The 22,962-nt window shown below is 37.3% G+C and overlaps 1 long non-coding RNA gene and 1 pseudogene across 2 annotated transcripts in view; both read left to right on the forward strand.

The window, feature by feature from the left end:
* The window catches only part of LOC148730123 (uncharacterized), a 56,820-nt pseudogene that overhangs the window by 24,851 nt on the left and 9,007 nt on the right, over positions 1-22,962 (forward strand). The window lies entirely within an intron of this gene.
* Positions 3,654-10,786, forward strand: LOC148730125 (uncharacterized). Its single transcript, XR_016000980.1, has 3 exons — positions 3,654-3,768; positions 8,314-8,374; positions 10,383-10,786. It is a non-coding gene; the product is annotated as an uncharacterized LOC148730125 (long non-coding RNA).

The following is a 22,962-nucleotide window of genomic DNA, read 5'->3' on the forward strand; positions in this document are numbered from 1 at the left end:
TCCAGACTGATCACTAAGTGTATGCTTCAAGTAAGACAATCCGTCCCCTGATTCTGTCTTTATTCAGAATTTGAAAGTTTGAAGTAAAAAGTGATAGATAATTATGGTGGAGAAGATTTTTAAAAGCATTTTGTGGTTTTGGTAACCATTATAACCCCTAGGACGTAATGAGAACACTACTCACGATCCACATTAGTTTCCTTCCTGTGAGGGGTAGTGACATTTCCTCTACCCCCTCAGCTTTACAGGCTCGTTAACGAGGGTGGGTAGGGAGGGATAAAATATGGACACAAAGTAGGTGACGCTGAATGCAAACAAATGGCTGGAGCGAGACCCTAAATCTCCAAAAAAGCCCATGAATAACTTATTCATATTTCAAAAGCCAGTTTTCTTCGTTCCGCTTTACCACGAAAGGTTACAGAATTTAATACCGAATCGTGATCCGTATTGCTAGTATTCCAAAGGGCTGGACTAGTTAAAGCGCGTGATTTACCAGTTACAATTAAAGAGTTTGATATTCTGGTCCGCTGAGATGCTTTGAAAAAAAAAATCTATGTATAAGCTTGCCAGTTAAAACTATATGAATATTTTTCACTCAGCCGCGCGCCATGGTTTCAGAATAATTAATTTCGCGCCCAATCATATCAGGTTTCTGGTCTTTGAAAGTTACTGCATAAAACGTCAAAATACCGCCTGTGAAATGAAGAAGACACGAACGAGCGACTGTTTTTTGAAGTTGTTAAATTTGTGGAGACTTCATGACGGATACGGTAGTTTTATTGTGGGTTGGTTTTAGACAAGAATTGGGGGCAGGTCAGAGTAGGTAGTGTGTAGTTGAACGCAACCATTCATTCAAGACAGTAAATAAGTTATGGCCATTAGATTTTTTAAATAAATTCATTTCGTTCTGAAATTTGAAAACTTTTTTTCTTCATACTAAATTCATATCAGATCTTCGAACAGGCAACTGCACCTGGCGTAAATCGACACAAAGTTATTACTGAAAGCAAAACTGGTTAGAGGCACTAAATAATCATTTAAAAAGGGGGTTTTGATAGTCAGTGCCGTGTGCACACATAAAAAACAGTTGTCGATTAATCGCAGTCGGCTTAACCCGAAAAATAGTAGCCCGACATCCCTTTTTTCGCTCGACAATTTAGTTAGGATTTCTTAGCGCGTAATATCTTGGTAGCTCAAGAATACGGATAATTTTTAATTTTTTATTTTATTCTAAACTGGCTGGGTTTACAAAGCGAAACTAGTTAGGGTTACTATCGATTAAAAATGGGGGCTCCGATCGTTAATGCGCAGTCTTTTTAAAATTCAGAGTTCATTCTTCTCCTTCGACGCCTTGCTTAAACTTACTTTGGAGGTTGTCCTAACTCATCTCCTGAAGGGCAAGGGTGGAGGATTTTGGGGAAGATCACAAGGGGAGTGTACAAGGTGGAGGGATATAGAAAATTGACTGCCAGTCATCTGCCCATGAGGGGATCAGAAGAATAATACATATACATAGCCTTAAAGGGGAATCGGGTAAACAACTAAAATTCTCCGACCCCTCTTAGGCGTTTAATAATGACCATCCATACGTATATCTTTTGGAACACAACTTTCCTTGAAAGGAGGTTTTCCTGCTTCTCCGAGTTTTGCTCTACTTAAAATACTCAATTGACGAGAATAGGCTCAATTCACATCAACGCAATGATTTACCTGAGATATCCCTTTCCGTTTGCTTCAGAAAGCTTCTTATTTCATCTTGAAAAACGAGAAGTCAAAAGTGGCATAAAAGGGTGATGATTTCCATCTCAAAACATTTATGCAGGTCTGGTAACTGCGCAATATATGAAGAGATGAAGAGTGTAATACACGATTAGGAAATTTTTTTGTGTGCCTAATCCTGTACAGAAAAAAAGGCGCACAAGTCCCGGCGATCTGCGGGCGCGCGCACGCGTGCGAAACGTCTCAACTAACAACAACAATAAAAAATGTAAGAGTTAAACTCTTTGATAATTGTTAGCATTATTTCCAAAACATTAAACTTCTCCTTCAAAATTTAAGCTAAGAGAACGGATTGTAGTTGTAATTCCTACCCTACCCTCAACCAATTTTGTCGCGCTCCAAAAAATTCTTAGCATATGTTAAGCAAAATATCGGTCCGAATAAAAACAAAGATGAGTGAAAATGCAAGATTCACTTGCTCTTTTTTGGGATTTTAAGATTATCCGAGAATATTTGTTGAAAACCCTCAGACCATGCCTAAATATTTAGGACTGCTTCACTTTTTTCAGACTATAAGTCTAACGACCACAAGGCGCCAACTCGGCCGACAATGCACGCTGGGTGACGAATTGATCTGAGATCTACCTATTTTCTACCTTGAAATCAGATATTCATACCTTCAGTTGCATGCAGAAATGGCACTCTGGCGGCCGAAGAAACGCTAACAAGAAGAACCAAGGCAAAGACGAAGCCGTTCATCTTTTGTATAGAATAACTGTACCACTACAAGATCAAACGCGGGGTATTTTCTTACCAAAGTCGAGGTGAAGACTGAGCAGGCCTTTTTTGTTGGACTTTTAGAAATTTTTTGACAAAAACGTTTGCATGAAAAGTAAAGTATTTGATTATGGTCCTGCTTATGTTATAGTTTTGCAGATAACAACTAATCAACAATTATTTATTCTGTGCACAACCCGCCATTTTTATTGATAAGTGCGTTTAGTATCGATTTATAGTTGTGTTAGCAGTGTAAGAACAATGCGCATTTTTAAAGGTATAGAAGTTGAATCAATTGGGCTTTTGTTCTGGTTTAGTAGACTGTAACCAATCCACTATTTTCTGTTATATGTACAGTTCAGCGTGCAAAGTCCGCTATTTTTATTATCGATCAATTTGTCCAACCAGTTTTGTTGCTCATGTGTTCTTCTGCGTCTGTTTAATCCAGCTTTATAAGCCTTTTTGAAGATACGATACATTTTATTCACCTAGCCTTAGGTAAACTTAGCCCATTTAGAAAAAGGAAAAATTCTTCTCTAATTTTGATTCACCCAGATATTTCGCGCGCTACAACATGCTTGAGTGATTATTTACAAAGCCTTTGTAATGTAAAGGACATCTTAAATAGGCAAGAAGTTAATTGAAATTATTGGACAGGTGCTTTTGTTCTGGTTTAGCAGACTACAACTAATACACAACTACAGGAGCCACCACCTTGGCTCGATTTTTTAACATTATTAGATCTGTCTTTTTCTTGCTCCGGCAGTGTCCATATATTATTTAGATCCTACCGTGTGACTGCAACTGCTCAGCCATGAAAGGTCTGTTACGAGCATTAAGATAGTATCGTTCCCAACACCTTTCATGTTACAGTTACAAGGAAGGACCTGGGTACAAGATCAACACTACCCAAACATACTCACGTACGATACCTGCAGAACTGAAATGTCCTACCACTAAATCCCACTTGGTGGACCGAGTCCCCGCTTTGGGATTTCAACTCTTTCTGATATAAATTTCTCTTTTGTTCCAATAATTTGGAATAGTTGGCAATCCCGTGAGTCAGAAAGCGATCTATTATCTGATAATTGCTTAATGTTTTAAAAATAGAGGCGTTGTAATGGACATCACGAGATGAACACGCCTCGCTGATTTAGATAACGTTAGGTTAATCTTCGCGTTTCTGCCGAAGATTGCGGAACTTGACAACGTTTCTTCTGTTTACTGAGAATTTGGAAGCTCGATTCGTCAGGGTCCTAAACTTCTAAAGCGGTAAGTTCCATTAATTTTTATAAGGTCTAAAAAAAAAACACGAAAGAACGCTAGGACGATTTTGGAAAAATACTTTCCATTGTTTAAAAGTGGTCCTTTATGTTTGTCTGTTCAAACTTCGAATATTAAAACTGACAAATTAATCCTTTCAAAAAATCCCATATCTCGTTCCTTGTGAATTTAAAGGGCAAAAGCTGATTTTTTCTTAAAAATAGACTGGAGAAAAGTAGAATTCGAGTTGTTTCGCTTTTAATCAAATATGCTAACTGTTGTCTCGTTGCAACTGACTGCGTTGCAAATATATAGAAGATTCCATTTTTCGATTCAGTCGAAAAACTATGTATTGCTTCCTCAACACGGTAGAACCCCACTATCGTTAACTCGAACAGGATCCGACTTCCCTTGGATTTGAAGTCGGTTAACGCAACAAATTTTACTTTTCCTTGGCTCAAATTTACCCTGATAACGTCGTTCGATAAACGTCAAAGTGTCAGATCATAGCTGATTGACACGTCCCATCCTGTAATCGCGATTTTTATGAAAGTAGTAACTTGTATGTGGACGGGACACACCTTGATGAACTATCTAGTTTGAACGTTCCTATTCAACAAACTTAATGTACGAAAATTGAGCACGATCGAATCGTATTTTCGAATTCATGATTCTTCATAAATTATGAAAAGAATGATTGGAATTTCAACACGAGTAAAGATAACTCGGACCTCCTCTAGCTTGAACCGTTTTTTCGTTTCTTTTGGGAGCTCGAATTACCACAGCTCTACTGCAGATTGGTAACTGGAACAGTAGGTAGACATATGTGTATGAAATCCCGCGGTTATTTAATTGATTCATCATTACTGATGTAAGTTACATGCTATGCTGATTCGAGCAAAGAAATTGTAAACAAGATCTCACCAGTGCAAATTTATAAAAAGAAATATCAAATTACCGCCTGATACATAATTATCAAATATGATAAATCGGATTAAAAAATTATTCATGTAGTTTGAGGCCAACTATTATATCTGTTGGTTCTCAAAACATTCTTCACAGATTATCCATCGCTGATTATGGCCTTGATAGGGTCAGTGATGCAGAAATCGAAGAAAGGAACATTGAACCACTGTGTTATATGCGACGAGTTAAATTGCTCTTACAAACTTTTCTTCTCTTTAAGAGTTTTTAGAAAACTCAATTGTCATCCTAGTAAATTACTCTATAACTTGACAATTTACAACATATGCTTTCTGATTTATATTTGCCTTTTTCAATTGTAGGTCTCACAGAGATTATAAGCTTAAAGTTGACCAAAGTCTCTTATACAATATTGAAATACCAGGATATTCATTTTGCTTTCAGTTACCCAGTCTTTCAAATGCTGGAGGAGTTGGCTTATTTTAGGAAGGATCAATTATTCACAACCAGACCTGATCTTACATTTTCAACTAATGATTTTGAGACACTTTGGGTAGAAATGCAAAATGGATCTCCATGTAACATGCTAATGTGGTGTGATTTACTGGCATCCACATGGTAACATGCAAAACTTTATGGATTTTCTTAACTCTACTATTGAAAAGATTGATAGGGAAAATAAATTCTGCATCATCTTAGGAGACTTTAATCTTGACCTGCTTAAACTAGATTCACCCTCTGATACGGATAAGTTCTTAAATACTTTGGCGTCCTTCAAATATCAACCACATATTTCACAACCTACTCGAATCATTGACCACTCCAAACTTTAATTGACAACATTTTCTTTAATTCTTGGAAACACCTCGCCTTAAGTGGGAATATTATTTATGATATTACTGATCATTTATCTAGTTTCCTTATTATCCAAAAGTTAACTTCTTTGCCTAACTAGGTTAAGACCTACAAAAGAGACTATTCTAATTTTGATAAATCTGCTATAATTCAAGACATCCATTCAGTTGATTGAGAAGGTGTGCTGCATGCCACTGCTAATCCCGATCCTAATAATATATTTAATTCTTTCTACACAAGCATCTCTGATATAGTTGATGTTCATATCCCTCTTATACAACTCTCTAAACGTGAATTGAGAATGAAATCTAAGCCATGGATAACCCCTGCTTTAGACGCTTTTAAAGGGTCTCAATCAATATAAATAACAAACTTTTTAAAAAATACATTTCAACTATGTATAAGTCTGCTTATTATCACACTAAATTCAAACTCTGTACTGAGAAATAAAATTAATCACCTATGAAAATTATCTAAAAAATATTATTATAATTACTATTTCTATACTAATATGACTGATTCTAAGAAAGTCTGGAAGGGGATAAGACAACTTATTAATCTTAAATCCAGATCTGGCTCTACTCCAACTAAATTACTTGTTGAAGATATTGAAATTAATGCTTCAAAGTCTAATTGACAGACGCTTTTAACAGTTTTTTTTCTAATATTGGAGGTAATCTGACAAAGAAGATTCCTACTGTAAACAAATCGCCTCTTCAGTATCTTGCAGTTCCACCCAGTGACAGTTTCTTTCTGTTTCCCACACCAACAGTTAAAATTGAAAATGAAATTACTAGGCTAAATTTCAATAAGTTTACAGGACCTTACAGCATACCAGTTGCCATTTTAAAAATTACCAAACAAGTTATATCTACACTTCTAGAAATTATATTTAATGTCTCATATTCCACTGGAATTGTCCCAGATCTATTTAAAATAGCTAAAGTTACCCCTGTTTTCAGAAACGGTGAGCAAACAAGATTAAATAATTATCATCCCATTTCTACTCTCTCAATATTCAATAAACTGCTAGTAAAGCAAATGCACAAGAGAATATTAGATTTCTTGGACAAGAATAAATTAATTTATTGCGAGCAGTTTGGCTTCTGAGCAAATCACTCAACTGATCATGCTATTATATAAGTATCACTGATTTGTCATGCAATTGACTGCCAGGAATTTTCTTGTGGTATATTCTTGGATTTCGGTAAAAGCCTTTGATACTATAAATCATAATATCTTGATTGAAAAACTAGACTACTATATGGCATTTGTGGAGTAACCAAAGACTGGTTCATCTCTCATCTTGCCAACAGATATCAATATGTTTTCTTGGGGCAAACTAAGTCTGAACTGTAATCTGTCTCTTGTGGTGTTCCTCAAGGTTCAGTTCTGCGACCCTCGCTATTTCTTATCTATATCAGTGATTTTAGTAACTGCTCTGAAATTCTAGATTTTCTTGTATTTGCAGATGATACCAATCTATTTTATAAACATAACTATCTTAAGATCCTTGAATCCAAAGTAAATAATGAACTAGTAAATATTCATACTTGGTTAAGTGCTAACAAACTTTCACTTAATATTGACAAGTCAAATTTTATCACCTTTCACCCTCCACAAACAAAGTTACCCTTTCATGTCAACCTCCGTCTTTAAATGGAATGAACTTAAACCAAGAGTCATCAATAAAATACCTAGGTATTGTAATTGATTCTCATTTATCATGGAAAAGTCAAGTAAGCTATATTGCTTTAAGATCAAGCGAAATATTGGGATTCTTTCTAAACTTCGTTATTATGTGATTTAGACATTTTGTTAAATTCGTTATTTATGTGAATTTAGACATTTTGATTAAACTATATTATGCTTTAATTAATATATCCCTTTTTAATCCATTGTTTAATCTCGTGGGGTAACACTAATATTCTTCGACTACCCAGCCTTTGTGGTTTCGTGATAAACCTTAAAATGAATTGTTTTCACTAACTCCTTTATTTCCTTTATCTTTTTCTCTTCTTTTTCCTCTAAACGCAACAACCTACTGCACCTTCCTATATAGTTCCTTACAATCTTTCTAGAAGATTCTACAGATTTACAACACGACTATTTTTAGTAACATTACATCATAGAATTTTCCAGAATTTACGGTAAACAACTCGAGTTTCTATAAATAGACGTCACCTACTCATGTCGAAACCACTAGAACTTTCCCAAAGGACTAATCAAGAATGTTCTGGAAATCATAGGATAATCGATAAACGTGCCAAATAACATGTCCTTTGTCCACTTTGTTTATCTTACAAAAGAGAGCAATGAGAGTGATAACTTTCTGTAATTTCCATGAGCATTAATTCTAGTCCAATATTTAAGCCCTTAAATATTGTTAAACTGCCTGACCTTGTCTTCGTTAATACTGCAGCCTTTATGTATAAATTTTACAATAGACGCCTACCATCTGTGTTTGATACATTTTTCACTCAAGTAAATAAAAAACATAACTACAAAACTAGAAGTGCCTCGAATTTGTCCTACCGGCTATACCTAAAGTAAGTAAAAATTATGGAATATTTAATTTAAGGTTTAAGAGCCCCAAAGTATGGAACTCGATAAGTAAAAATTTGAAAACCTTATCAATCTTAAACTTCAAGGAGTCAGTAAAATGCGATCTAGTTAAAGACTATTAGCTACTTAATAGGTACTTATTAGCAACTTGGGTCATTTCTTTCTAGGAATTTCTTTTCAAGCGTTCAACCTCGCTGGTTTTTATTTCAGCTGTGTTAGATGCTGATCACCTGGTTGGATTTCGCGGTTTCACTTTTCGTGGATATTTAAGGTAAAATTTTTCTGTTTCTGTGCTTGTCAATTAGAGTGAAGGGCTTTTTAACCATTTAACTCCCATGAGTGACAAAGACAGAATTCTTCCCTACAATATCAATACGCTATCAGGCAGACACCTTACGGTCATTTAGGGGACTATTAGTTGATTCAATGACAAATTCTCCCTGCTAATGAGATCTTCGGAATGAAAGGATTAACAGATATCTACACGGTTAAGAACAGCTTCTTCATTAGTTCTTATGCTGTACTGAAAATTCGCCCCAGGCCTCTTTTTCACTAAACTTTTCACGACTCTCGAACGACTGATTTGGACTCTGATGGAAAGGCTTTTGCGCTGAAGCAAAAGCAATTCTTTTAAGGATTTAGAAAGCAGTTTTCCTGGAATCGTTGAGAGAACTGCTTTGGGACACTACTTAACATCGGCGCCAGTATAAACAGGCCTACATTATACACTTAATGTATGGTCCCCAGGGAAACAGGTAGCTTTGTTTCCCCGAGAGTCCTGATGTTTCCCTCGACTTCATCTCGGGAAACATCAAGACTCGAGGGAAAACAAAACTAACTAGTTTTCCAACAGACGATACATTAACTGCTTTGTTACATATTTAGACTTTCCCTTATAAAATCATATGACAAAAACATGCTGTTGTATTCGGCGCGCGAGCAACAACTGTACTTTTGTATCTCGGTCGGGAAACATTTGTGTTTGGTCAGAGGCCCTTTGACCAAGAATGAACCAATCACAGTGCTCGTTTTGTTGAGTGAAAGTCTCGGTATATATTTTGCGTCTAAACATGACCTTAATATGTGACGTTATCTTTTTGTGAGAGAAAGGTTTCTCGCCAGTATCGGTTATTACTTGCTGTTTTTCAAGACAATTTCGCAAATTAGATATTGATGATAACGGCGTCGCTATAATCACTGATGCGGAAACGGAAGAAACGAACGATGAACCATTGTGTTTTATGTGACGACTTCAATTTCTCTTAAAAGCTTTTTCTTACCTTAGAATATTTTAAACTTTTGTTTGGATTTTTTTCAAATTTGAATTTGAACATTCTAGGAGATATAAATCGTATTGGATTGACGTCAATTGAAGAATGCTGATGCATTAAATGAATCAGTCGTAATGAGTTTCCAGTAATTACTAAGCTAAAACACCACCGTAACCACCCGAATTCTTAAATACATGTGGACGCAAGGTGCCAGAAAAGAATGAAGAAAACAATTTGATATATACAATAAAGGTTAATTACACAACACATTACACAAGTGAAGAATACAAGTTTTGTAACAGATACAAATATCACCCACTACATTGATCCTCAGAGAATAAAATAATTATTTACATATCCCTAAATAAATTCTTTAGCGCTTTCTTGACAATATCGTTGAACCTAAGCAAGAATGTTCTTTATGATAGCATACTAGTTATTTTTACAGGTCGGTTGGTCTTCGGAAATTACTTCCACCTAGAGAATATTTTTTTGACCTCTCAACTTGTGTTGCGTTATTTGTAAGTTGCAAATAGTTTTTAAAATGTTTAATTTATCGTTCGAGCTACCATATCACTTCACTGGCTTGCTTTGCGTCTTAGTTGTTTTGCCTCAATACACGGCATTTAGGATAGGCCGATACGGATTTTCCGAATCGATACGTTACCGTGTAAGATATTGGACGTTTTTCTTCGATGTCGATATTGTGACGTCATTGAGTCAAATGGTAGTTCCAGTAATTTCCTTGGTAAAAATATAGGGCTATCTTGCACTGTTAAACTACGTAGTGTTCAGTGCTTTAGAGAAGTGTCAATAAGACAATTAAAAGTTTAAAACCAGATTAAGGACTCAATGCTTCATGCTCAATGCCCGACCCCTTGTCAGCGGTTGGTCGCTGGCAATTTCCTACAGTCCGTCACTCGTGTGCACTGTTGTTTATTCCTCATAACATTGTAAAAGTAAGAAATCTTGACCCGAAATCTGAAACCCTGGGTCATTTCTTTCTAGGAATTTCTTGTCAAGCGTACAACCTCGCTGGTTTTTATTTCACCTGTGGTATATGCTGATCACCTGGTTGTATTTTGCGGTCTCACTTTTCGTGGATATTTAAGGTAAAATTTTTCTGTTTCTGTCCTTGTCAGTTAGAGTAAAGGGCTTCTTAATTATTTAACTCCCATGAGTGATCAAGACAGAATTTCTCCCTACCATACCAATACACTATCAAGCACACACGTTATAGTCATTTAGGGGACTATTAGTTGATCCAATATCAAATTCTCCCAACTGACGTCGTAAGAATTGTGCAGCAGAGAGTAAAGAGAATTGCTAATGAGATCTTGGGAATGAAAGGATTAAGTGATCTCTACATGGTTAAGAGCGCCGAACTTTTCATCAACGAACCTTATATTTCGGCTCCAATAGTTCATATGCTCATGGAAAATTCGCCCCAAGCCTCTTTATCACTAAAGTTTTCAGGAATCTGGAACGACTGATTTCAAATCTGATGGAAAGGCTTTTGTGCTGAAGCAAAAGTAATTCTTTTAAGGATTTAGGAAGCAGTTTTCCTGGAACTGTCGAGAGAACTGCTTTGGAACACTACTTCATATCAGCGCCTGTATAAACAGGCCTACTGATTATACACTTAATGTATGGTCCCGAGGGAAACAGTTAATTTTGTTTCCCCAACAGTCCTGATTTTTCCCTCGACTTCTTCTCGGGAAACATCAGGACTCGAGGGAAAACAAAGCTAACTGGTAGAGAAGCATGGTACGTTATTGATCATGAACAAGTTTATGAAATCGAGTTCATAGAGAAAGATGCTTTAATTCAGGTTAGTTTATGATTTTATAGCGTGTCCAGGTTACTGTGCAGCTTAAACATCTTGCGGGAATTATCTTGTGGATTGGCCTTTTTGCTTTTCGATTTGTTCTTTAAGTTTTGTTTGCTATTTTTTATACTCGTGATTTTTTCGTTTGTTTCTTTTCTATTTACTTTTTAAGACATTTATTACCAAAGGGAATAAATTAATTTATGCAGCCTGCGCCGCGACTTATCATTATCCCGGATGGGTTACATCCGGGAATTATATTAGCAGATACTTAAATATCCGAATATTTGATATCGGGCCTCTTTTAGTTAAGCTTCGGTGCAGGGCAAACATTCCCCACCCTATTAACCCGCCCATTGTTTTCGAGCATTCTCATAGGTGCGTTGAGTCCTCATTCGATGGGTGTTTGCCCTCACCTTTGCTGGGATTAGGTTTTTATTTCCGGTTTCACTGTAATTCGATTTGGTATTAAAAATAAACGGCCACTCATATGAGTGGCCAAGTTACGGCAAATAAAGGTTGTCCGTTTAATTCTCCCAGTAAACCGTGCTCATCCCTAGCAATGCACAGTGTACAACACTTGGTTATTGGCAAGCGAGCAAGAGGCATAAATGAGTTTTACAGGAGTTTTTCTTGATTATGCTCATCATGGTACAGAGATTACTATTAGGGAGCTTAAGCAACCACGACGACGAACGGAGGACGACGACCGGAAGTTGCAAGAACGTCACTGCGCAAGCGCGAACCAAGAATTCCGTCGTCGTCTTGTCGTCGACGACTTGAGAGGGACCTGTTTCACGTCGTCGTGAACTTCCGAACTTCAAAGCAGTTTTTCTCATCAAAAGGTGCGGGTTTATTGTCAGTTTTTAGACAGTCTATGGCCGGTTGGAGTTTGTATTCGCTTCTTCGTTTGATTTAAGCCGCCCTGTTCAGTTTTCTAAACAAATAAAATTCGAAAACCCACCAACTCATATTCTTTCCTCCGCACAACAGATGTCAAGTCAAGCGGCGAAAGCGACCACGTAAGGTTGAAATTTATTTGAGTATATTTTATGAAAGAGTGCTTTTTATTATTTTTATTGAATGGAAAGTTTTAAATGGCAGTGTAATACACCTCTGCGTTCGGTCAAAAGCTGTGTATGGAACTGCCGGATTATTGCTACTTAAAAATTTTGCCTGTTGCTGTTCTTCAATCGAGACGCTTTAAACAACAAAGAATTCTTCAGATCGGTGTGTTAACATGAGCTTGAATACCTGTCAGGTTTTCTGAATCTATTTTCAAAATGTTTGATATAGATTTACAGCCATAAAAATTATTCCGACAAAATCACACGGGAAAAAATAGTATTCTTGGGTGAAGCGCTACGGCTGTTATCTGTGCCGATCGGTAGCTAGCATTGATTAAATTGACAGACTTACGTCGTTTGCTCGCCAAAGGAAGGAGCATCAAAGGTAGAACATATCAGGCTAAAGCATGTTGAAAATCAGACAAACCTTGTGCAAAATAGGTTTGTTTATATCAGCAACACTTAGAACTGAATTTAAATCTCAAACAACTTGCGTAAAATTTAATATTTTAAACTTTTGCGATGCGTAAATTATTGTAAATAAAGCTAAAGCTTAATAATTCCTTGGACTGTTGATGTTCAAGAATTGAATAACCTACTCTCGAACTTTCGATATATATGTGGAAATTTGATCCATGAGTGAGAAGAAGAAGGTTTTGGACGTCTATGAACGATGTCATTTCTTAAACCGACGAAGCGAGAATAAACAAGATTTCAGACGTCGTCGTCCTTCAGCAACTTCACTGCTTAAGTTTCATTTTCCCGCTAAAAACGACGTCCTCGTTCCAGACCCTCCGCGATTACTTGACGTCGTCGTCGTCCCTTTCGTCGTGGTTGCTTAAGCTCCCTAATATTAAAGGAACAAAACCTTGTAGCAATGATAAAACTGCGGCTATGATTTTGATAAAAGAACCTTTGAAAAGATGTTATAATTTTATATCCCTAGTCCGCAATGGGAAAGTTGTTTCAGGGACATATGGTTCTGATTGAAGATTAACGCTAAATATATCGTAGAATGCAAAAAAAAAAAAAATCGATATTTCATTAAAAAGTTGTATGTTAGGATAAATTAGGCAGAGACTTTCGCTTTTATTAAAGAGACCTTCACCAGCATATCACACATTATTTCTTAATTGTTCCCTCTTCTCACTCGGAAAAAATATTATTAAACTCGGATCCGCCAACGGACAAGGAGTGTTCTGTATATTCCATAGGTACCAAATACCTATTTAAAAGCGAAGACAATTTTAAAACATATTTTCAGAACATCAAATGCAGAGAACACCAGCGCATAGAATAAGCTCGCAGAAAAGCTACTTCAACTTTCAACTAAATATTAACATTCAAGTTCTCAATACAATATACATCAAAGGTTGGTATAAATAGTTGATTAATCTACTTGCAGTTCTGACATTGTCTTAGTAACTTTGTTTTATATGTACACAAGGATATAAAACACTGTCTTCTCACAGAGGATATGTCAATTACAAGTGAGTTTAATTACAAATGAGTTTGACGTAACTGTGTTGATTTAATCCAATTTTATGAGCACTTTTTGAAGATCTGATATATTTTATTCACCTAGCAGCAGACTACGACAAATCGACACATTTTAATTACTAACACACTAACAGAGGGCCTTGTTACATAAGTCGGGCTGGCTCGATTTTACCGAGATCTTGGCGCGTTTGTAATCAACTTTGTGATTCCAAGTCAAACGAGCCAGCCTGGTTAGCCGTAATCCTAGTTTTGAGATATAAAGGATTTAGAGGATGGGAGGAAGGTTTAGAAAATCAGAAATTCAGAAAATTTGAACCATAAGAATATCATAGAACCCTAGCAAGACCTTAGGTAAGTTTTACTGTAATACAAACAACATCCTTCAACCTCCCTCTCCCCCCCCCCCCCATTCTTGTAGGCGACAAATAATGACCATTCCTTAAAAAGCACTCACCCCCCTCTTCAAAAAAGAAAACAAAAAAAGAAGGAAAAAATATTTCTCTTCGGACAATAATGTTACCATACTCTGTCGTTTATCAATTCGGGGATTTATTTCCAAGAGCTTTCTTTTCTTTTCTTTTTTCTTTTTTTATATTCCTTAAGATATTTCGATGCAAAATTTGCCACAGTGGTGGAACAAAAGGGTGCGAGGGCAAAAATTAGCATAATTCTCCCGCGTGTGAATGTTTGCTGGGCGTTCTCATCATAAAATAATTTCAGTGGTTAAATAGTTAGAAAAGTAATTGGAAGATTTGAAGTTCATAAAGCAACAAATGAACAGCTTTCCAACTTTCGGTCTTTCTTGCAAAGATGGTGATTCAGTTTAAGGCATATTTAACAAGAGATTATTCAGGTTTATAATCTCTTGGACATAACAAATTCCTCTTCTGAGTTTTCTCGAAGAATAGCATTAAACAAATGTAACTTTATAAATTCATTTCATTAAACGAGTAGATTTCTAAAATTTCCTGATTACGCAATAAGTCACTTTGATGAGAAACAACAACAAACATATGAAACATATGTGTGAACTGCGGTTATAAGACGTATATGAGAATGATCCTTCGCAGTAAAGCACTATTTGAGCAATAGTGAAAATCAGACCTGAAAAAAAAATTTCAGGCCTGTACGGGACTCGAACCACTGACCTCTGCGATACTAGTGCAGCGCTCTACCAATTGAGCTAACAAGCCAACTGGGAGCAGGCCATCAAATTAATTCGATATAAACCCGTGGATGATAAATCAAACAACAACAAACATATGAAACATATGTGTGAACTGCGGTTATAAGACGTATATGAGAATGATCCTTCGCAGTAAAGCACTATTTGAGCAATAGTGAAAATCAGACCTGAAAAAAATTTCAGGCCTGTACGGGACTCGAACCACTGACCTCTGCGATACTAGTGCAGCGCTCTACCAATTGAGCTAACAAGCCAACTGGGAGCAGGCCTGCTCCCAGTTGGCTTGTTAGCTCAATTGGTAGAGCGCTGCACTAGTATCGCAGAGGTCAGTGGTTCGAGTCCCGTACAGGCCTGAAATTTTTTTCAGGTCTGATTTTCACTATTGCTCAAATAGTGCTTTACTGCGAAGGATCATTCTCATATACGTCTTATAACCGCAGTTCACACATATGTTTCATATGTTTGTTGTTGTTTGATTTATCATCCACGGGTTTATATCGAATTAATTTGATGGCCTGCTCCCAGTTGGCTTGTTAGCTCAATTGGTAGAGCGCTGCACTAGTATCGCAGAGGTCAGTGGTTCGAGTCCCGTACAGGCCTGAAATTTTTTTCAGGTCTGATTTTCACTATTGCTCAAATAGTGCTTTACTGCGAAGGATCATTCTCATATACGTCTTATAACCGCAGTTCACACATATGTTTCATATGTTTGTTGTTGTTTGATTTATCATCCACGGGTTTATATCGAATTAATTTGATGGCCTGCTCCCAGTTGGCTTGTTAGCTCAATTGGTAGAGCGCTGCACTAGTATCGCAGAGGTCAGTGGTTCGAGTCCCGTACAGGCCTGAAATTTTTTTCAGGTCTGATTTTCACTATTGCTCAAATAGTGCTTTACTGCGAAGGATCATTCTCATATACGTTTGATGAGAAAGTAAACTGTCTGTTGAATTATTGGGCATTTTCAAATCTGTCTTTGTTTTGCTGCAGCGGTGGCCACATGTTATCCCTATCTTAATCTGGTACCCAGATCCCACTGTGTGACTGTAACCTCTTGGCCATGAATGGTCTGGGTACGAGGATTAACATAGTATATCGTACACAGACCTTTTATATTAAATTTACACCATAGCATCTGGGTACAAGATTAACCCACCCTCACATAGCTAGATACCCGTAAAAGTAAGCGGGCAGAGGAAATGTCCTACCCCTAACTCCCACTTAGTGAACCAGGACGGCGCTCTGGGATTTGAACTCTTTTCTGATATAAATTTCTCTTGTGTTCCGATAAATTTGCATGGCTCTTATCGCGTGAGTGAAAGCAATCTATTGTATTAACCATCTCCTGATAATTACTTAAAGTCATAATAATAGAGGCATTGTAATGAACATCACGAGATGAACACGCTTCGCTGATTTTGAAATATTTGGTTTATCTTCGCGATTCTACGGAAGATTGCGGAATTCAACTACTTTTCTTCTGTTAATTGAGATTTTGGGAGTTCAACTCGTCAGTTCCCAAAACCTGTGATCCGGTAAGTTTCGTCGATTCTTATTTTTTCTCAAGGATTTGAATGGAACGCTCGGACAATTTTGGCATACTTTGTATCATTAAATTCAATAGTCGATTTGAACTCGGTTGACTCAAACTGATGATACTTTCCCTTGGCTCAAATTTACCCTAATAGCTCTAACTTTAGGTAATAAAATAATTTGGATATATCAACAAAGTTGAAATGGTAAATTGGCCACCGTAACGATTACTAAAGCTGACGTTTCGAGCGTTAGCCCTTCGTCGGAGCGAATAGAGGAATTGTGGGTTGTGTGTTGTGTGCTTTTAAAGGCAGAAAATGGAGCTACGTTAACTTTAGGTAGGTGTCTGAACAGAGCTGATTGACACGTCCCAACCTTTACTCGTGATCGATAAGAACGTGGTAACATTTATGAAAACGTGACACATTTAGCTAAACCTTCTAAAGTAAACGTTCTAATACGGAACAAACTAAATGTGCGAAACGACTCTCGATCGTTCAAGAAGTGTATACATGATTCGTTATTAATTATGATAGAACAATCGCAATTCAACTCCAGTCCCGATACCTCGAACCTTCGCTAACCCGAATCCTTTTACGTCTCCCCGAATTACGAGGATACTACTGTAAATTGGTAACTGGAATAGTGGTTAGATGTATATATACATACAGTTACTTTATTCATCATTACGGATGCAAGTTACATGCTCTGCTGGGTCAAGTAAACAAATTACAAACAACATCTCACAAGGGCTACTTTATAGAAGAAATTTCAAATTAGTACTCGATAGTTACTGGATATGATAAATAAAATTCAGAAACGATTTCTGCAGACTAGTGCCGGCTGTTATTTGTTGTTTTTCACGACAATTTTGCAGATAAGATATTGATGATAATGGCCTCGGTATGATCACTGATGCGCGGAAAGGAAGAAAAGATCGATGAACCACTGTTATATGTGACGACTTAAATTGCTCTTGAAAGCTTTTTCTTACATTAAAATATTTTAAAAGTTTTTTTCGGAATTTTTTTTTTAATTTGAATTTGAACATTCTTGGAAATGTAGATCGTATTGATCTGATGTCATTTGAAGAATGTCGATTCCATTAAATTAATTAATGGTAATGAGTTGCCAGTAATTACTCGACTTGGCTAATACTGCGTCCAAATGATTGCTGGGATCGGCCGAGCCAGTACCAGGTCGCTCAAGCGGCATGTTGTCTCGCGCGGCCTCGATCTTTGTTGTATGAAATGCAGAGACATAAAAGCTTCCTTAATTTTCCTATCGTTGATCTGTGTGGGAATGTGAAAATGACCGTATTGTATCACAATCAAATTTACCTTATCCCCCCATAAAGCTTTACAATATTCTTATGATCCCCACTCCCCACATCAGCGAGTAACTGGAAGTCAATTTTATATAGCCCTCCCTTTATACTCTGTCGGAACCCCCTCAAAAACTAAATTTTGTGACTATAAATTCACAATTAGGTGTTTCTTAAAGTATAAGTATGTAACGATAGTTTCAATTTGGTCTAATTCATCTGTAAAGGTCCGTTAAATGCATGGTTTCAACATCTGCCTCGACATGTACTTAACACTTTGTTGAACCAAATGTTCGGTGCGTTTGAACAGGTCGTCCAACATTGTTGAAAACGTAAAAAGTGTTAAAACCTTGTTAAAAGCGCGTTGAATCAAGTTTAAATCGGTTCAAACTTTCATTCAACATCGACTCAACTTTTCCTTTATAAAACCATTTGAAGAACTTTTAAGGGCCTCTGAAAGGTCACCGCACAAATTTGTTTTTGCGTTCAATATTTGCTCAACGTCCGTTCAACATCTGTGGAAGGAATGTTAGTGAAATGTTAAAACCGTTTAAACGGGCCTTAAATCTCGCATCTGTTTGGTTCAATGTGAGCAACTTCGAGGTTACCCCTCCCCCCCCCCCCCCCAATGAACCTTACAGTCACCCTTACTTGTTACGAGTCGACTGTTGCTGGGAAGGGTGGGTGTGCAGTTTCTGTAATTCCGTTACTCGCACGAAATATCGTTTACACTTCATAACATTGTAAAAGTAAGAAATCATGACCCGAGATTTAAACCCTGGGTAACTTTTTTTCTAAGAGTTCCTTAATTAAGCGTTCACCTGATTGGATTCTGTGGTTTCACTTTACGTTAATATTAAAGGTTAAATATTTCTCTTTCTGTGCTTGCTAATTAGAGTAAAGGGCTTTTTAAACATTTAACTCTCATGAGTGATCAAGATTGAATTTCTCCATACAAAATCAATACACTATCAAGCAGACACATAATAGGAATTTATGGGACTACTAGTTGATTCAATGCCAAATTCTCTCAACTGACATCGTAAGAATTGTATGGCAGATAGTAAAGAGAATTACAAATGAGATCTTGCGAATGATAGGATTAAGCGATCTCTACACGGTTAAGAGCTCCGACCTTTTTATCAGCGAATCTAATACCTCGGCTCCAATAGTTCATATACTATACTTAAAATTCGCCCTAAGATTTTTTTCACTAAATTTTTCATGAATCTCGAACAACTGATTTCGACTCTGATGGAAATGCTTTGATGCTGAAGCAAAAGCAATTCTTTTAAGGATTTAGGAAGCAGTTTTCCAGGAACTGTTGAGAGAACTGCTTTGGGACACTACTTAATATCGGCGCCTGCATAAAAAGGCCTACATTACACACTTACTGTATTGTCCCGAGAGAAACAGTTACTTAGGTATACAAAACTAGGGAAACAGGGAAACAGTCAGCTAGGTGAAAAAACTAACTAGTTTCCCGAGGGACCATACATAATTGTTATGTTATATATTTAGACTTTCCCAAATGGCAAAAACATACAAATACAAATTGTATCCCGGTCGGGATACATTTTTATTACACGACTCGGGCAGTCAGAGGGCCGATAACTAAAATCAACCACTCAAAAGGCTCTATTGCCGGTCAATAGTCTCTCAGTATTGGACCAGGCACTGTCTCGAATGGTCCCGAATGATACCGCACTTGTCTCCCTTTGATCTTCAGTCGTATGATAAATCTCTTATTAACCAAGTTTGCACGGGACCTTACTGGAAGAATATCGGCCCTCGGTCTTTTTTGTACGGACCTCGCTACGCTCAGTCCGTACTGTCAAAACCTCGGGCCTTTATTCTTCCAGTTCAGCCCTCGCGCTTGGTTAATAAGATATATGTATTTGATCAGGGGCACGTTGACCAAGAATCAACCAATCACAGTGTCGTTGCCGGACGACAACTGTATTCGGTTGATTCGATATTTAAATAATTTTCATTCGTAACAACACCGCTCACGTTGCTCCCAACTCAACTTGTTTTTATCTCTTGCTACAACAACAACAACAACAACAACAACAACAACAAAGTCTTTATTCGCACTATTTCAAGAGGTTACTACAGATTATAAAAGTCATAATATATAAGAAACAGTAAATTACATCAATAATCAAAAGTAAAATGTGCACAGTGACCAAAGTAGCATAGCTTTCGAGTTGGCCACTGTCTCGTGTAATTAACTGGTGTATGCAGTAAATGGTTTGAACCCGGGGGTAACATGTGAAGGTGTAGTCTGATCGTCCGGGTGAGTGTAGTCCTGAGAAGGACTGTTGTCGGTGGCAGTGACTGACGTTTCGACAACCTGTGCGGAAGTCATCATCAGAGTCAAGTGAGTGATTGTTGTCAGTAGAATGTTCTTATTCCAGTTCTGGACAACAATCACTCACTTGACTCTGATGATGACTTCCGCACAGGTTGTCGAAACGTCAGTCACTGCCACCGACAACAGTCCTTCTCAGGACTACACTCACCCGGACGATCAGACTACACCTTAACTGGTGTATCTTAACATTTACACCTGACTTACTTTACTTTAATTCTATATTTACACTAACCAAGGTATTTATACAAAGTTAATATTATAAACAAAGAGAAAATAGAAATGAGTAAATAAGTAAATAAATAAATAAAAATTAAATTAAGTTTAAAAGAAGGAGAACTAATTTTTTTTTTTACATTGCAGTTATATAAGTACTCATGGTAAAGGTGCCAAAGTAACAAATATTGGTAGATACGTGAATTTTAATGAATCAAAACAACAAAGACTAAGAACAAAGAAACTAAAGTAAACTGAATCAATGCATTCTAAGAAGCAGATTGCGAATTTAGAAGATATAGCTTGAATTATTTGGAGAAGCGATATTAACATAATTTTTTTAGATGCAGTGGAATAGCCTCTCATATTTTCGATGCAATGAAAGTAAAAGTAGAAGCTCCATAACTGTTATGTATTAGAGGCCTACGGAAGTTAAGGTTAGATACAAATCTAGTGTAATGGCTATCGAAGTCAGAAGCTAGAGGTAGAGTTCAAGAAAAAACTTGCCGGGATGCCTGTTGGATTGTTAATTATTTTATGTGCAAAGAGTGCTACACGAGCACGCGGCCCATAGCCACGCGCTGATATGTCAATTTACAACATAGTAACGGCTAAACGTTTAGGAAGCGGGAGGGACACACAGTGCTCGTTTTGTTGAGTGAAAGTCTAGGTATATAACAATATTTAATATTTCTCGTAAAAAGTTTGGTGTCTAAACATGACCCTTAATATGCGATGTTATCTTTTTGTGAGAGAAAGGTTTCTCGCTAGCTATAGTGTCGGTTATTATTTGTCGTTTTTCAAGACAATTTGGCAGATTACATATTGATGATAACGACCTCGGTATGATCACTAATGCGGAAACGGAAGAAAAGAACGATGAACCACTACCTCGTTTTATGTGACGACTTAAATTGCTCTTACAAGCTTTTTCTTACCTTAAAATATTTTAAAAGTTTTGTTCAGATTTTTTAAATTCGAATTTCAGCACTCTAGGAAACTTGAATCGTATTCGATTGACGCCAGTTAAAGACTGTTGAATCAATTAAATGAATTAGTGGTAACGAGTTGCCAATACACGAATTGGCTAATACTGCGTCTGAATGAACGCTGGGATTGGCCGAGCCAGTACCAGGTCGCTTAAGGGGTATGTTGTTCCGCGGCCTCGATCTTTGTCATTGTTGTATGAGATGCAAAGCCAGAAAAGTTTGGTAAACTCGCTTAGAAATTGTGTGTTTGCAAACCGTTCTTCTTTTCATGATGGGTTGGGGAGATCTGTTATCTGTGTGGGAATGTGAAAATGACCGTATTTTATCACAGTACAATTTACTTTATCCCCCCAGAAAGCTCTGGCAGTGAGTTTTCTACATTCTTACTTCCCTCCCCTCCCCCCTTTTGTACTCTATCAACTTTTTTGTACTCACGTTAAGAATTCCATTCCTTTTTCTCAGTTTCTAAGACTTCGCCGTTTATGTAGTGATGGCTCTGATTTCCACCACAAATCAGAGTCAATGTGCCAGTTTTTCGATAAACGTGGTTACCCTGATTCTGTCGTTCAAGCGGGTTACAACCGCGCCTAACTTCTTGATCGACATTCAGCACTACAAGCGTCACAAAAGGAAAATTCCCACCGCATTCCATTCACTCTCATGTTTCACCCTCATAACCACTCAGTTAAATTCATCCTTCTTAAAAAATTTCAATTACTTCAAAACGATCCAGAGACAAGCACTATCTTTTCGCAGCCTCCGCTCTTTTCATTCAAACGCGACAAAAACAGACAATATTTTGGTTAGAAGTTCTTTTCAGACTAAAGACCAACCAGGCACTTTTAAATGCGCTCCTGCACGATGCAAAACGGGTCCTTTCATTCACAACACTAAGAAAATATCGGGACCCAAACGATCCATTTAGATCACCGATCACTTCACGTGCTCCTCTGCCAATGTAATCTACTGCATAACTTGCACTTATTGCAAAAAGATTTACATCGGCGAAACAGGCAGAAGACTAGGTGACCGATTCCGAGAACACCTTCGCGAAGTGGAGAGGAATGACAAGGACACATCGAAACCAGTCGCTAGACATTTTAATTTACCTAACCATTCTAAGCAATGCATGGCAATCTGCGGTCTTTCCTTACACTTAGGTAGCACGGAAAGCCGGAAAACTCTTGAACAAAAGCTCATCTTTCAAACCGGCAGTCTAAACCCCACAGGTATCAACGAACGCTTTTCATTCCACTAATTTATTCATGTTTTTCTCGTTGCCATGTTCCCACCAATCACGTAGCTGCTTTTTCTGCCTTTAAAAGCACACACAATCCACAATTCCCCAATTCGCTCCGACGAAGGGCTAATGCTCGAAACGTCAGCTTTTATAAGCGTAACGGTGGCCAATTTACCATTTCAACTTTGTTGATAGATTCAAATTATTTCGTTACCCCTCCCGACGCAGCCCCAAACAATTTCTTTGGAAACTATCAGCCTTTATTCTTAAAGTTGTGTGTTTCAAGACCTTTTTCTCTCCATGATGGCCGAGGAGATCTTTGATCTGTGTGAC

Source organism: Stylophora pistillata, chromosome 5 (assembly GCF_964205215.1).
Source record: "Stylophora pistillata chromosome 5, jaStyPist1.2, whole genome shotgun sequence".
Classification (NCBI taxonomy): Eukaryota; Metazoa; Cnidaria; class Anthozoa; order Scleractinia; family Pocilloporidae; genus Stylophora; species Stylophora pistillata.